The sequence below is a fragment of the Geotrypetes seraphini genome, chromosome 9, assembly GCF_902459505.1.
Source record: "Geotrypetes seraphini chromosome 9, aGeoSer1.1, whole genome shotgun sequence".
Taxonomy (NCBI): Eukaryota; Metazoa; Chordata; class Amphibia; order Gymnophiona; family Dermophiidae; genus Geotrypetes; species Geotrypetes seraphini.
The window spans coordinates 181,715,891-181,733,291 of NC_047092.1; positions in this window are offsets into that span (position 1 = coordinate 181,715,891).

Consider the following 17,401-nt stretch of genomic DNA (forward strand, 5'->3'; position numbering starts at 1 on the left):
TCATTCAACTCTTACTACTTATCTTCCCCCCCCCCCTCACCACCACCTCTGTCCGCCTTCTTTTGGGTCTCCTTATCTATCTGTATCAAAAGCTGTTCGCCTACTTGAGTTCTTCTTGTATTACCAATCCAATCCTCGTATATACCGAATAATCCCCAAGTACTGGGGCATGACTCGGTTTACATTATTGGTGTAAAGGGAGAAACAATAGAACAGAAAAGAAGTCAAAATTTATTGGCCCACCATGATACTAAATAAAATCAATTTTTGTATTCATCTAAGGCTTGTTAAAAAAGATAGGTTTTCAGGGATTTCCTAAACAGATGAAGAGAGATAAGGGTTATGTATCTTTCTTTTTCTTAGATTTCCTTACACATCCAAGGAGGGTGGGTGGGGGGGGGGGGAGGGAAATGAATTTTTAGGATTTAAATGACTTAATTATAATATTGTAATCACATCATATATATGATTGTATTAATAATTGAGATGAGAATGGGAGAAAATGATTGTTTTATGTATTATTTGTGTAGTTAATAGTGCGTTTTATACAGTATTTTATGTTCAATTAATTGTATTGCACTGTCAAAGTTTGAAAATCAATAGAGATTATTAAAAAAAAAAGAGATCTAATTTCATAAGGAAATTTGTTCCAAATACAGTAGAAAAAAAATCTACACAAAAGATCGAGAGATATATCCCATGGCTTCAACATCCTTAACAGAAGGGAATGAGAGTCTTGATCTTCTGGGTCGTAAGGAATTAACCCCCTCTTTCACTAAGGCGTGCTAGCCGTTTTACCATGTGCTAAATGCTGACGCATCCATAGACTATAAGGGATACATTAGCATTTACAATATTTAAGAAAACCACCTTTACTTAAGAGAATGCCCTTTGAATTTATAGGGTCCCGAGGCTCTAACTCAAACCACTGCACCACACTCCCTCCCCCATGTGCCTTCATAAAAAGTTCTCAAGGAAGGTCCAGTAGACGCATGCATTTATATATGCACCGAGTCTGTACGTATGCCTGTAAGAACAGGGCCCTCAAAATCAACCAGGAAATGTTTGTCAGAGACAAGTTCCAGACTGAAATTGCTTTGGCAAAGTGGATCATTATGCAAATTAGATGGGTTTCTAAGGGAGATATTGTTGCATAATAAAGGCTCAGATATCGGACCTGCTGAATAACCCTGTGGGATGCAGGTGCATGTTAGCTCAAAGGTGACTCAGGTTGTAATCACTTGCATCACAGAAGGCAAAAGATTCACGCACACACACACCCCAAAAAAAATTGTCTAAAAGCAAGCTTGTCCAGAACCTGACTCCAACCTAGCCTGCTGATTATCCATTCCCCATATCTGTATCCATGACATCCTGTTTGTTTGTCTTGGCTGTTTAGATTGTAAGCTCTTTGGAGCAGGGACTATCGTCCTTGTGATTCTGTACAGTGTTGCGTGCATCTGATAGCACTATAGAAATCATTAATAGTAGTAGTAATAGTGTGAAGAGTTTCAGTCTTTGGGAAGCAGAGCTGAGCTTGTGATGTCATAATGCCTCTTTCCACCAATAAGAGCCAACCTCATCAGTGATGTCACAATGGCTGTACTCCCTTCCCCTCTGCCCTCCAATCCAGCCAGCAGATTAACCCTTCCCCTTAACTGTATCCATGACATCCTGTTTGTCTGTTTAGATTGTAAGCTCTTTGGAGCAGGGACCGTCTTCTTTGTGACTCTGTACAGCGCTGCATGCGTCTGATAGCACTATAGAAATCATTAATAGTAGTAGTAATAGTGTGAAGAGTTTCAGTCTTTGGGAAGCGAGTTCAGCTTGTGATGTCATAATGCCTCTTTCCACCAATAAGAGCCAACCTCATCAGTGATGTCACAATGGCTCGATTGTCCTGGACTCCCCTCTGCCCTCCAACCCAGCCAGCAGATTAACCCTTCCCCTTAACTGTATCCATGACATCCTGTTTGTCTGTCTTGGCTGTTTAGATTGTAAGCTCTTTGGAGCAGGGACTGTTTTCTTCTTCTTTGTGACTCTGTGCAGCGCTGCGTGCGTCTGGTAGCGCTATAGAAATAATTCATAGTAGTAGTAATTCTGTAACTTGATTTATGGTTATGGTTTGGTTTATTTCGACTCACTGTAACACCCTTCTTGGAAACATCAGAGAGAGAAAGAGATAATGGTTACTGCGGATGGGCAGACTAGATGGGCCATTTGGCCTTTATCTACCGTCATGTTTCTATGTTTCTATATTAAAATACAGGAAAGAACGCCAGAGAACGATGACCACACTGGTGACATTTATCAAGGCCATCCATACTAAATCTGATTCCAATACAGAAAATGAAAGAACCCCCCCCCCAAAAAAAAAACCCAAAAAAACCCCAAAACATTTTAATAATCTGCTCAACATTCTCTCATGGCAATGTTGGTACAGAAAGAGAATGAAGAACTCAACAAGCACATCTGTCCATCCCAATTTAGAAATAGGGATGAGCAGCCAGAAAATGTTCCTTTTTTGTCATTTCCCATGCCATTAAAAATTAAATTCTGCCAATTCTTGGGCAGGAGGCAAAGAATCCCTAACTGAGATGCTTTCATTGTATCTGACAATTGATGGAGGAGAACTGGCTAATCCCAATAGGAATACAACATAGAACATGATACAGGTATTATATGTGTATATACGTAGGATAATTGACTATGCTATAAAAGCGTCTGTATCGAAAACCATCTCAGAAAATGCTAATTCTGTATTGCAACACCTTTACAGAAGCTCATGTAAACCCCTCTGAATTGACTCAACAGTCATTACTTTTATTTTTAATAATTTATATTCTGCATATCCTACAATTCTATGCGGATTACAAATTATTCAGTTACTCAAGCATTTTCCCCCTAACTGCCCCCACTCTATCTATCTGGGGCAATGGGGATTGAGTGACTTGCCCAGGGTCACAAGGAGCAGGGCGGGATTTGATCTCACAACCTCAGGCTCTAACCACTGCACCACACAGTATAGAAGCTTTCAATCAATATAAACATAGACATGATAATCTGAGTCCTCCAATTGTATATAATTAGCGTAGCTATTCTTTTGGGCCAGATATGCTTGAACAGCCTTGGACGGTCTATATCCCGCACGTGGTGAGAGAACAGGAGAAGGTTCGACAGCTCCAGTGTGTTGATCATTTTATTCTCACTCACTACAAGTGGAGGGAGGGAAAGGGAAATTATTTGAGGCAGGCAGTTTCTAAACACATTCCCCCTTTTCCTAACAAAGATGCTTTTACATAGAATGAGCAGAAGGTGGCAGCATTCTACTTACAGTGAAATTATTCATTCAAAAAGGAGCTCTTGGATCCACAGTATTATTAGCAGTCATTGAAATCAAGGAGATTTTTTTTTAGTAGGCCACTTTAGTGCACGTGATCTGGGAAATTTACATAACCTGCCCAAAGCTGCAGCTATAGATCTAAAACCATCCAATCCAAAAGAAACCTTCACGGAGCACCTTGAAAGGGTTGGGTGAGGCTCACAGTGGAATGAGAAGTGGGATTTGGTTCCATGTGAGAATCTGAGTGCACGTGGACCCAAAGTGGCCAAATGGCAGAGGATTGAATTAATAAATATTTGTCAGAAACGTATTGTAGATGTAGATTAGTAGCAGGGAGTCATTCAAGCCACATATACACGAATTGCTGACACAACACAAACTGTATGAAAAATCATAATACAACGGAGAAAAATAAACCTCAATTGTGAAAAGCTGGGACTACACAAGTGCCCAAACTTATTCACATCATCACAGGTTTATAAAAAAAACTCCGTATACATATAAATAAATAAATAATTTCCATTCATACAGAATCAAATCTTTTTCAAAATTTTTTCAATATAAGCAGTATAAGCCATATTTTGACCTTTCCTCCTTTAGGCTATTGGTACAATCATTTATTCTAAGCACCTTAGATTACTGTAAAATCCTTTATTTGTCAATCTGGAAGAAAAACATCAAGAGGTTGCAAGTTATTCAAATTACCGCTGTTCGTTTGATAGTCAGTCTGAATAAATTCGACCATGTGACAAAATATTGCCCAAAATTGCACTGGCTGCCAATTGAGGCGAGAATATTGTTTAAGATTGGTTGTATATGTTTTACGTCTTTACATGGCGTTTTACCTAGTTATTTTCTTGACCACATTGAATTTGTTAATAGAAAACACCCGACACGGGTTTCGCGGAGATTTGACTTTCCATCTATTAAGGGATGTGTTTACAAACGATTCTTATCAGGCCGGTATATGGGATAAACAGCTTGGTAATTTTATATTAAGTTCCAAGATCTAACTGGCATTTAGAAAATACTTGTTGGATAATTTTTGTGAACTAATGGATTGTAATTCACTGTGAACGTCCAGTTTCTTTACTCTGTAAACCGCACAGAACTGAGAGGTAACCGCGGTATACAAGCATATTGTTAGGCTATGTTATGAGAAGAGGAGCATAAAAATTGCCGCTGCTAGGTCAGACCAGTGGTCCATCGTGGCGGCCCTCTGGTCAAAGACCAGCGCCCTGAGACTAGCCTTACCTGCGTTCGTTCTGGTTCAGCAGGAACTTGTCTAACTTTGTCTTGAAACCCTGGAGGGTGTTTTCCCCTATAACAGACTCCGGAAGAGCGTTCCAGTTTTCTACCACTCTCTGGGTGAAGAAGAACTTCCTTACGTTTGTATGGACTCTATCCCCTTTTAGCTTTAGAGAGTGCCCTCTCGTTCTCTCTACCTTGGAGAGGGTGAACAACCTGTCTTTATCTACTAAGTCCATTCCCTTCATTATCTTGAAAGAAGTGTAAGGGTTAAGTCACCTATCCTGGGTCCTGTCAGTTAACCTGTTTACAAGGGAAAGAGAAGGGGTCTTGATATACATATAGGCTCGGATTCTCTAAACAGCACTGTCATTGGCAGCCGCTGATTGTGTGTCAACCTCACAATGGTGCCGTTTCGAGAACTGCACCTCCAGCAAAGGTAGACGCTGGAAATATAGGCCAGGGTTTTCAAGGCCTACGTTTCCGGCGCCTACCTTTGACGTGCATCATGCCTCTGGTGCTGTCTTTTTAGGTGCCTTGAAATTTTGGTAAGTACCATTTTAAATGGCATTTCCCTCTTAGGCACTGGGTAGGGCGTCTACCAGCATCTAAATTAAGGCGTTGTTATTGGGGCCATTCTGCCTTTCTGTGCTTAGAAAGCAATTGGCATATGATGTGCAGGTGTTTATTTTAGATCGGGGGCACGGGAGTTGCAGTGGGAATTGAACCCGATTCCCCAGGTTCTGAGGTCTCTGCATGAAACTCAAGGCTACTCCTCAACTCCATAGAAGAAGACAAAAGTACTTGGCGAATATACCCCCTCCTTATCCAAAGCGTTTGCAGCGCTGGTAGTGGCGGTAACAGCTCGGATGCTCATAGGAATTCTATGAGTGTCAGAGCTGTTACTGTGGTGGCTGGCATTATAAATGCTAATGGTATGGGTTAGTTTTGTAATGTTGCAAATCGGAATTTATGTATGTGTACTCTATGAGCCGCTTTGGATAAAGGCGGATTATAAATATTTTATATACTGTATCCTATATAATAAAACCCTAAGTGCACTTAGGATTTCGTGTTCCCTGCCGCCGTGGTGTGTGATCCGTGGCCGGGTTCCAACCCGGCGACAGGGAACATTCTGGCCACTCCCCTCCTCCCGCCCTCACTCACCATGGAAGCCAGGCAAGCTCTCTACCTGCCCGCGTCCTCGGCAGGGAACACACCTCCCACCCTCGCTCGCCGCTACTGCCGCTGATGCTGATCCTCCTCTAAAGGGGGCTGCTTTGGGGGGAGGTGTGCTGGGGACAGACAGCTTTGCTCTGGGGGGGAAGACAGAAGAGGGCCATTGAGAGACAGTTAGGGAGAGGGAAAGGGGGCTGATTGGGGGGGGAAGTGTGTGCTGGGGGCAGACAGATTTGCTCGGGGGGGGGGGGGGGGGGGAAGACAGAAGGACACAGACAGCGGCCAAGGAGAGAGAGATAAAGAAACACAGACAGACAGACAAATCTATTCTAGCACCCGTTAATGTAACGGGCTTAAAGACTAGTATATATATATATATATATATATGTGTGTGTATGTGTGTCTGTGTTTTTAAGTGCTAGTCTATAAATACACTTCTCCCTCAGTATTCGTGGGGGATAGGGGTAGAGCCGGACCGCGAATTGAGAAAAACCGTGAATATCTTCTCGTCCGGCTCTGACCCACCCCCGCCTCCCTCCCTCCTTCCCCCCGGCATTCTGGCCTTACCTGGTGGTCCAGCGGGCTTTCGGGGCAGGAGTGATCTTCCTACGCTCCTGCCCCGTTCAGATTGTCAAAAGGAAATGACTGCCATGAGTTCCTGTAGTCTCTCGAGACTATGACGGAAGCTCACGGCAGCCATTTCCTATTGGGGATCTACACGGGGCAGGAGCGTAGGAAGATCGCTCCTGCTCCGAAAGCCTGCTAGACCACCAGGTAAGACCAGGATGCCAGGAGGAAGGCTGGAGAGAGGCGGGAACGTGGTAAAATATGGGTTCCCGCCCCCCCCCAAAAAATCACGAATATGTGAAACCGTGAGTATGGAAACCGCGAATGGGGAGGGGGAAGTGTAGAGCTTGAAGTACTACCAGGATCTGCACCCAATTTTAGGCCTGAAGATTAACACCCCTGACCCACACCCATGCCCTTCCCATGGCCACACCCTCTTTTCAGATCTACCTGGAAAAACTTCTATAAAACAGCAACTGTATGATGTGCATGCAAATTCCAATTACTGCCCAGTTTGCACCCAATTATCAATGCTAACTGGCACATTAAAAGAATTAAATTACAAGCCCAAATTTATGCATGCAATTTTGAGCGCTATACATAGAATTAGAAGATTAATGAGTTTGCCTACTAATCTTCTTTCAGCCTGCTGGTTAGAGAAGATGGCTGAGAGCCAGGGAACCACCTGTTCAAAGCCTGCTTCTTCCAGCGATGTTCTTTGTGAGGGAGGTGGTGGAAAGGAAAACGGTGACAGAGTTTAAAGAAAGCATGGGATGAACACAGAGGATCTCTAATCAGAAAATAGTGGTAAATATTGAAGAACTAAGGCCAGGACCGGGCAGACTTGCACGATAGAGAGTTGCACGGGGACAGAGATCCCACCTATCCCCGCCCGTCCCCGCCAGGATCCTCTTCGTCCCCACCCATCCTCACCAGGATCCTCTCCGTCCCCACTCGTCCCTGCCATGATCCTCTCCATCCCCGCAAGGAATTACCTCCATCCCCACCTTTTTGATACAGTCTTCAATCCTTAACCCTATTCCTCTGCCCTCCAACCCAGCCAGCAGATTAACTCTTCCCCTTAACGGTATCCACGACATCCTCCTTGTCTGTCTTGGCTGTTGAGATTGTAAGCTCTCTTGAGCAGGGACTGTTTCTTCTTCTTGTGACTCTGTGCAGTGCTGCGTGCGTCTGGTAGCGCTATAGAAATAATTAGTAGTAGTAGATGGGCTGGGCAGGGCTTCGACAGCGGGGATGTTTTAGATGAGCTGGAATGAGCATTAATGGAAAATTCTGGCCCAGAAATAGCTAAGAAAGAAAATTTAAATTAAATCAGCAATTTAAAGAGAGGGTAAGGTTGGGCAGACTGGATGGACCATTTGGGTCTTTATCTGCCGTCATCTACTATATTACTATGTTTTTTAACTATGTCACCAAATTAGTTCACCTTTCATTGCTTCAAATACAAACTTAAGGCCTGGTTTAGTAAATATATATCCGATAGACAGAGATGCCAATGTCATTTTATCCTTTAGATTACTTCTGATTTTCCTGCACTAATCTCACGCCAGATGTAATAAGACTCGGCAGTAAAACCAGTGCATTAAGCTAATCTCTTAGTCAGCAGGAAGGAGTCCAGGCAAGATTTTGACAATTCGATGTTAAAAGCCCTGAGAGCTGGCACTTTTTCTCATGAGCTTCAAACTTCTGTCTAGAACTGAGGCAAAAGTTTGGTTGCTGAAAAATAGCATCTTGATTTTCGACTGCGGGCAATTCCAAACCTACATGGAATTGCGAAGGCAGATAAAGACCAAAAAGTCTCCCTCTCATAACACCACAGTCCACACGTACCTCTTCTCTTTTAAGAACATAAGAATAGCCTTACTGGGTTAGACCAATGGCTCATCTAGTCCAGCAGCCCATCCATACGGTGGCCAATCCAGGTTACTGGTACCTGGCAAAACCTGAGGAGTAGCACCATTCCATTATCTCAGAGTAAGCAAGATTCCGGAACCCCAAAGAGTGCAACATTCCATGCGGAATCCCCAAAGAGTAGGACCATTCCATTATCTCAGAGTAAGCAAGATTCCGGAACCCCAAAGAGTGCAACATTCCATGTGGAATCCCCAAAGAGTAGCAACATTCCATTATCTCAGAGTAAACAAGATTCCGGAACCCCAAAGAATGCAACATTCCATGCGGAATCCCCAAAGAGTAGCACCATTCCATTATCAAGTTTCAAGTTTTTATTGATATTTGATGAATCGCTTATTTAATTTGCTAAGCGATGTATAACTTTCTAAAAAATATAATTGTAAAAACCAACAAAATAACGTCAGACTTACAAATATAACAAACATGAGTCAGGGGGAAAGGAGGGAAAAGTTACAATTCTTTCTTAGGGAGAATAAACAAAAAGGGGAAAGACGAAAGGGAGAGTAAAGAGTAAAAGACGTAAAGTATTTGGTCGTATGATTAAAATTCAACTGTTGAAAGCGTCTTTAAAAAGATAGGTTTTTAATGATTTTTTTAAAGAAGTAAGATCCTTTTCTTCTCTAATATATTGAGGTAATGAGTTCCACAGTTGAAGAGCCATTACCGAAAACATATCGTGTCTTCTAGTGCCTACAATTTTCAGGGTTGGGATAGTTAAGAGAATTTAAGAAGTCGATTGGAGAGATCGAGAAGTATTATTATCTCAAAGTAAGCAAGATTCTAGAATCCCAAAGAGTAGCAAAATTCTGTGCTATCGATCCAGGGCAAGCAGTGGCTTCCCCCATGTCTGTCTCAGTAGCAGAGTATGGACTTTTCCTCCAGGAAATGGTCCAAACATTTCTTAAACGCTCTTACCACAACCTCTGGCAATGCGTTCCAGAGTGTAACTATTCTCTGAGAGAAAAAATATTTCATTCTATTTGTTTTAAAAGCATTTTCCTGTAACTTTGAGTGTCCCCTAGTTTTTGTCATTTTTGATGGAATAAAAAAAATCGATCCACTTGTACCCATTCTACTCCACACAGGATTTTGGAGACTTCAATTGTATCTCCCCTCAGCCATCTCTTTTCAAAGCTGGAGAGCCCTAACCTCTTTAGTCTTTCCTCATACGAGAGGAGTTCCAGCCCCTTTACCATCTTGGTCACTCTTCTTTGAACCTTTTCTAGTGCCGATATAACTTTCTTGAGATAAGGAGGCCAGAAATGAACACAACACACCATGGAGCGATACAGGGGCATTATAATATCTTATTCTTGCTAAGCATCCCTTTTCTAATAATTCCTAGCATCTTGTTTGCTTTTAGGGCCAACGCCGCACATTGGGCGGAGGGTTTCATCGTATGCCTCCTCTGGGAGAAAGTTCTGTGCATCCATCGCCCCCTTTTATGATGAGATGCTTGTTATGTTGCTCCTGTCAGCCTCAGATCACGGTCTGTGCTGGAAACGGGATGGGGAAAGATGGAGTAGAAGTTTTTGAAAATGCAAGATTTAACCTGCATCTCCGTCAGCCTGAAACACTTGAGTATGATTGGCCTCCATGATGAAAAGTGGGGTTTGATTTCCATTCCAACAGTTTGAAGCAGAGGCAGCTTGAATTGAATCTGAACGTGAGCCATTTGCTCTTCCAAAATCCAAGCTCGTTGTCACATTCTGAGCCATTTCGACTCGTGCCATTGAGCTGGGATAAGAACTCCTCTGTTCTGCATAAAACACTTCATCTGTGGCTTCAGCAGAATCTGCAAATGTTGTTGCTAATTGCTGAAGAAGTCTACTTAGGAAGAGATTTCCAAATATGTAAAAACACTTTGTGGTGAAGGATGTTATAGAAATACAGATGAAAAGGGACAAAATTGAAATCATTACACACAAGGGGAAGTATTCATGGGCTCAACGTTCAATGCAATTTAATGGTGAAGTCTCTTGGGGTGTTCTGGATCCCTGCATCTCTCTGCTCTGGGGGGGTGGGGAGGAGGGGGTTTGGGGGGACTGTTTTTAGTGGGGATGCCCTGCTCAATTGTGTGCCCTGGGGTTATCAGAGTCAGGGCAGGATTAATTCGTCGAGGGCCCCTAGGCACACAAGTACACTGGGCCCCCTGCCCGCCCCACCCCACCATGCGCCCAGGCGGAAACAGGAAGCTGCGTGAGGGAAGCTTTGGGCAAGCAGCACCATTTACACAATTACAGTTCCCATTGCCTTTCTTACCCGTGTTGCTTGCTTGTCTTACTTTCCGTCGATGGGGGGGGGGGGGGGGGCCGCGTTGCCAATCGGGGCAGGGCCCCCGTTGCCGATCGATGCTGGAGGGGCCCATCGCCGTTTGGAAAAAACAATGTTGATGCCCTCCTTCATCGGGCCCCCCTGACCATTTCGGGCCCTAGGCATGTGCCTACTTGGACTATTGGTTAATCCTGCCCTGATCAGAGACCAGATCCTGGGGGAATTTGGTTGGTGTTTTTCCTTTCTCTATAGGTTTAGATGGCCTGGTTTCCCCCCCCCCCTTTTTCTTGGGGGTGGGGCTGTTTGCATTCCCCTCCATCTTGGGAGGGTAGGGGGGACGGGGGATGGTGGGTGAGCCTTGGGGAGGGGGGTTTCAGGGTTTGTGGGTGGCTGTAAATGACACATTTCTTTGTCATGAAGTGCTTTGTTAAGTGGATCTCCCACCTATGTTCATTGTCTTCTGTAACCTGTTGTTTTCCCTCTGGTTCTGCCAGTCTTTTTTGTCAATAAAAAATTGTTTACAATCTAACTGTCTAGAAATGGCTCCCGGCTGGTTTAATCACCTGTTTAGGGCTAACCAGTTATTTTCAGTGCCAAGTAACTAGTTAATGCAGCTCAAAATACAAGGGTTGTGCAAAATGTTCCCACACTTTCATATTCTCGTGGGAAATAGTTGGGGTGAGAGAAGTGATAAGAAGGAGTGTTAGAAGCAAGCTGGGTGATTATGTGGAAAAGTGATGTAATTTGCTCTTGAGACATTTAATAAATAGTGGTAAAAAAATAACAATGTGGGATCTTTTTGAAGATCCCTCGTAACAGTCTAGTGTCATATTCAAAACTGGCTATTTTGAAGCATTCCAGGGACAAGTTAGCACTTGGCCAGTTAAATACCGGCCAGGTTACCTACATAAATGTGTCCCTATCTTTATGCTATCCAGGGGTGGGGAATGAAAGGTGAATTATAGCAATGTTCTTCAACCACCGGTCCGTGGACCAGTGCCGGACCACAGAAATTTCCTGCTGGTCCACAGGGCCAGCACGTACATCAGGCCCAAAACAGTGCCGGCCCACGGTGCGATCGATGTGGCGTTATCTTCGAGCCAGCTCCCTCTTCCTCACTGATTCAGTGCACAAAGCCACGGGCAGTAGCTCCTACGGGCGTCCTGCGCCTGAACCGGAAGCCTTCGCTCTGACGTTGCAACGTCAGAGGGAAGGCTTCCAGATGAGGCATGGGACGTGCAAGGTGCAATTAGTACTATTAGGGGGGGCGGGGTCTGGGGTGGAGATTGGGTAGAGATGGGCGGGGACTTAGCCCAGTGTTCTTCAACCGCCGGTCCACAGACCGATGCCAGTCCACAGAATAATTCTTTTATTTCTGCCGGTCCATAGGGGTAAAAAGGTTGAAAAACACTGAATTATAGAACCGTAAGTTGTGTGTTCTGGTGGTCTATGGAGCTCTGTACATTCCCGGTTTCAACTGTACTTAATGTTGGAATCGCTAGGACGTGAGCCTCTGTACATAAAGTTTGCCTCCCCTGCTCTGTGGCGTGAAGAAGCAAGAGCCAACCTTAATGTCCTCGCTAAGGTATCCTGAAAATCGTTCTTGCAACATAAAGAACCCCCCCCCCCTCCCCACACACACACAATGACCCACATTTGTGTGCCGGAGGAATTCTTTCAGGCTATGTCGCTATTATACAGGTGTCACTGAAGCTGGCGCAACCATTAAGAGCATAATAATAACCGAGAGAGGGGACATTTCCCGGCAGTTCGAAAATGTCACTCTGTGCTTGTCTCACAAAGGATTTTCTCACCGTCTGTGTCTGTGAGGAAATAAATTTGATGAACGAGGCTGCAGATTTTCAGGTTCTTTTACTCTTATTGAACTCTTAATCTGCTCTGATATCAGTCATTCCACTGATGCTCAAAAGGTTTCTGTGCCAGTAAGACTCGTTAAAGCAGTATTTCTAATGAGCTCTCCTTATAATTCACTAAAGGAAACATCCCCCCCCCCCTTTTTACAATCATAATTTTCCGGCTGGCAGCTGTTGTACGTGTGTTGTGCACTCACACAGTACATGCACAATAGCTGCACCCTCCCCCAGCCCACCCCCATAAAAAGACTGTTCTCCCCTGCTGTTCTTCCCCTCTGTCCTGCTGATGGCAGCAGCGGAGCTATGATCAGATGAGAGCCGGAAGAGGGGAGAGCGGCAGCTGTCAGCTTAGCTCAGTGTCTCGCAAACTTTGCAAATCCGACAAGCTCCATCCATCCCTGGAGGGTCTGGAGCATGCCCGGATGTGTGTGACATCATCTATGAATGCTCAGAAGCCCCGCCCAGTTCAGAGGCCCCTCCCAGTTCTACCTTCAGCCCCATCCCATTCCACTCCAGCCCCTCCCAGTTCAGCCTCCAGTCCCATCCCCACAAACCTCCTCTCTTCTTCCCCAATCTTCATCCACATCTAGAGCATGCCCAGATGTGTGTGACATCATCTATGCATGCTCAGAAGCCCCGTCCAGTTCAGAGGCCCCTCCCAGTTCTACCTTCAGCCCCATCCCATTCCACTCCAGCCCCTCCCAGTTCAGCCTCCAGTCCCATCCCCACAAACCTCCTCTCTTCTTCCCCAATCTTCATCCACATCTAGAGCATGCCCAGATGTGTGTGACATCATCTATGCATGCTCAGAAGCCCCGTCCAGTTCAGAGGCCCCTCCCAGTTCTACCTTCAGCCCCATCCCATTCCACTCCAGCCCCTCCCAGTTCAGCCTCCAGCCCCACCCCCACAAACCTCCTCTCTTCTTCCCCAAGCTTCATCCACGTCTGGAGGGTCTGGAGCATGCCCAGATGTGTGTGACATCATCTACGCATGCTCAGAAGCCCCACCCAGTTCAGAGGCCCCTTCTAGTTCTGCCTTCAGCCCCACCATCTTCCACCCCAGCCCCTCCCAGTTCAGCCTCCAGTCTCACCACCACAAACATCCTCTCTTCTTCCCCGACAAGCTCCATCCACATCTGGAGGGTCTGGAGCATGCCCGGATGTGTGTGACATCATCTAAGCATGCTCAGGAGCCCCACCCAGTTCATAGGCCCATCCCAGTTCTGCCTTCAGCCCAGCCCCTCCCAGTTCTGCCTTCAGCCCCGCCCCCACAAACCTCCTCTCTTCTTCCCCGACAAGCTGAAGAATTTTTTTTTTTGTTTCTGGTCTTATAATTCAAAGCAATGTTTCAATGTCAATTACTGAAAATATGAAAATGCGCATTTGAATAAACTGGAGTTTTATATAGGTTAATTGAAAGAAGCCAGCATTTGGTACAGGCTATTAGCTCAGAGGCACACAGGCTGTTATTCTGGGCTTTGTTTGCTCCTAATTCAAGGATCCCTAGGAAAGGCGGCAGTGCATCACCACTGCCGTCTAGAAATCCAAGTGTGCCAGATCTCAGTAAATGTCATCAAATCACTCTAAAGCAGAAATCTCTTCCCAGATTAATTGCATTGATAGTGGCCCAGAGCAGATAGAGGCAATTGACACTTCCAATCTACTCACTTATACTGCAGAGATATATCCTGGCTGCCAGCCCTCACAGTGTGATCACTTCTGTGAATTTAGCTCTGCATCCTCCTTTTTGTGGAAGTTGGAGTCTTTCCTTTAAGAAATTTAACTCTTCCCGTAAAACTTTGGCCCAGAAGCTCAAAACCTAACGCCAGCGCTAGGAGAGATTGGTGCCGGAACTGCATGCATAAAACCCAAAACAAAGAAATTGACCCTGGGAGATCCACAGAGAAGAAATCCAAGAGAAACCAAAAACCACTGTGGAGTGACGATGTTCCTGAAATGGACTTTATTGAACGTTTTAAAGTTCCAAAAGTCTACTTAAGCAATCCACAGAGAAACCTTATAGATCTAGTCCGCTGAGGGCGTAGGACCCAACACGGTCCATGTTTCAACAAGATGATCTTCTTCAGGGTCCCTGAAAGTCCTGTGGTAGTAGATACGTGGTTTTAAGCAGCGCGTTCTCCACGATTCTCCACGTATTGTTATTCCACATATCTACTACCATAGGACTTTCAGGGACCCCTGAAGAAGACTATCTTGTCGAAACACAGACCAAGTTGGGTCCTACGCTCTCAGCAGACTAGGTCCGTAAGGTTTTTAGGTGGATTATTTTACTTTTCTGTGGATTGGATTCTGTTTTGATAATGAATAAATACCAAGATGGTGCCCAAACTGACCAGATGATCACTGGAGAGATGTAAACATGACCCCACACTCCCCCAATGGTCACCATCCACCCATTTGCATTGTAAGGGGGACGGTCTTCCTATCCACATCCAGGCCTCCTCTCTCCTCCCTCGCTCCTTCTCTGCCCCCAGCCCACGACCACACACGCACGACCCTTCCCTTCCCACGTACCTCTTTAATATTTCCGTTGCGAGCACAACCCTATCCTGCTGCTCGCACTAGCGTCAGCTCTTCCTCTGACTTCACTTCCTGGACCTGCACGTGGCAGGTGGAGGTGGGGAAGGAGCGGATAAGTGGTGGTGGGGGGGAAAGAGTGTGGTGAAGGGCGCCACAGCCCCAGGCGCCTCTCACCCTCTCTATGCCACTGCTTCCACCTCCTACCCCCCAAAGAAATGAATGAAACAGTACATACCTGCCTGTATGGCAGCTTCAGATGTTCTGGGTCGTCCTAGTACAGCAGCAAGCAGGTTCCTGGCCTAACTTGGTGGTCAGGGCAGTGAACTACAGAGAGGAGGACCCAGGCCAATATCCTACATTAACTACTACACTTGTGGTGGAGAATGGAGGATGACCAAAACCCACCCAAAACCTACTGGACCCTCATGGAGGTGGCAACTGCAGAAGGGTTAACATCGTTTGGGTCGCAAAAACCCCGCCCAGTTCTGCCTTCAGCTATGCCCTATCCTGTCCCAGCCCCTCCCAGTTCAGCCTGTAGCCCCACCCCCACAAACCTCCTCTCTTCTTCCCTGACAAGCTCCGGCCACGTCTGGAGGGCCTGGAGCATGCGCGGATGTCATCCGCTCAGAGGCCCTCCAGAAGCGGCCAAAGCTCGTCGGGGCTTTCCAAAACCTGGACAAACTGCCGGGTTTTGGAGAGTCCATCCAGGACCCCGGACGTCTGGTAATCCTAACCTGTTGAGTACAATAGGTTTGGGGTGAATTTTGGAAGGCTCACTGCACAGAAAAAGGGAATTATGGTGAGGGTTGTACTTGGGATCTTTTATGTGAAGTTCACTGCAGTGCCCCTGAGGGGTTTCACTGCTCTGCTGGGATCTGGGATGTCTGTGTGACCAGTCTGCTACAAATGCTGGCCTCTCCTACATCCTAGATAGGTATATATGGATGGGTGTTTCTTTTGGGAATTTTTTTTATATCTGCAAAATGGCCATTTAAAAAACAAAACCAACAACCCAAGATAGACGTTGAAAATGACATTTGGTACTGGATTTTTGAGCATCTTCCACAAAATGTCCAAACTAGGATTTCGATGTTATATTGAAAAGGCCCCTCTAAATTGCCCATTTTTGGCTTCTTTCGACAGAGAGGGGAAAAAAAAACATTTCTGCAAGTCAGAGCAAAGCCTTGACACCTGTTTTTCTGCGCTTTGATATGAGCTTCTTAGAGGATTTAAACTGCATTTTTTTGGGGGGGGGAGGGGAGGGTGCCAATGTGTTCTTGCAGATCCTGTTCCACCTGGCGCATGCGCACAGGAGTTTCGTCGTAAAGCGCAGCTCTTCTGCGCATGCATCCATCACGTCTCTTCTCCTTTGCATCCAGTATGGGGGGGTTAGTTTTCAGCACTCTTCTTGCACTTTGGGATGTGCATTCTTGCCTCTAGCATGGCAGTTTAGAGCAGTGGTTCCCAACCCTGTCCTGGAGGAACACCAGGCCAATTGGGTTTTCAGGCTAGCCCTAATGAATATGCATGAAGCAAATTTGCATGCCTATCACTTCCATCATATGCAAATCTCTCTCATGCATATTCATTGGGGCTAGCCTGAAAACCCGATTGGCCTGGTGTTCCTCCAGGACAGGGTTGGGAATCACTGGCACTTTAGAGCATTAGGCCCTTAGTTTTTTTTAGTCATGCATATAATTCCTTATTTGGTGACTTTATCTTAAGGGATTGGGACTTGTATACCCCTTTTTTGTAATTTTACAATCACACTCAAAGCAGTTTACAGACAGGTACGTCATGCAATTTCCCTGTCTGCCCCGGTGGACTCACAATCTATTTAATGTACCTGGGGCAGCAGAAGATTAAGTGACTTTCTCAGGGTCGCAAGGAGCAGTGTGGGTTTGAACCCACAACATCAGGGTGCTGAGGCTGTAGCTTTAACTAATGCACCACACTCTCCTCCAATGCAATAGCAGAAGTGAGCCAAGTATAGAACAGTGAAGCCATTGTGACATCACTGATGAGGTTGGCTCTCAGGCATTGGAGGAATGAGGCATTATGACATCACAATCTCAGCTCTGGAATGTTGCTGGCAATTATGACATCAAGGAAAGGGATTGGGACTTGCATACCGCTCACAATCTATCTAGTGTACTTGGGGCAATGGAGGATTAAGTGACTTGCCCAGGGTCACAGGGAGAAGCACAGGGTTTGAACCCAGAACCTCAGGGTGCTGAGGCTGTAGCTCTAACCCAGTGGTTCCCAACCCTGTCCTGGAGGAACACCAGGCCAATTGGGTTTTCAGGCTAGCCCTAATGAATATGCATGAAGCAAATTTGCATGCCTATCACTTCCATCATATGCAAATCTCTCTCATGCATATTCATTAGGGCTAGCCTGAAAACCCGATTGGCCTGGTGTTCCTCCAGGACAGGGTTGGG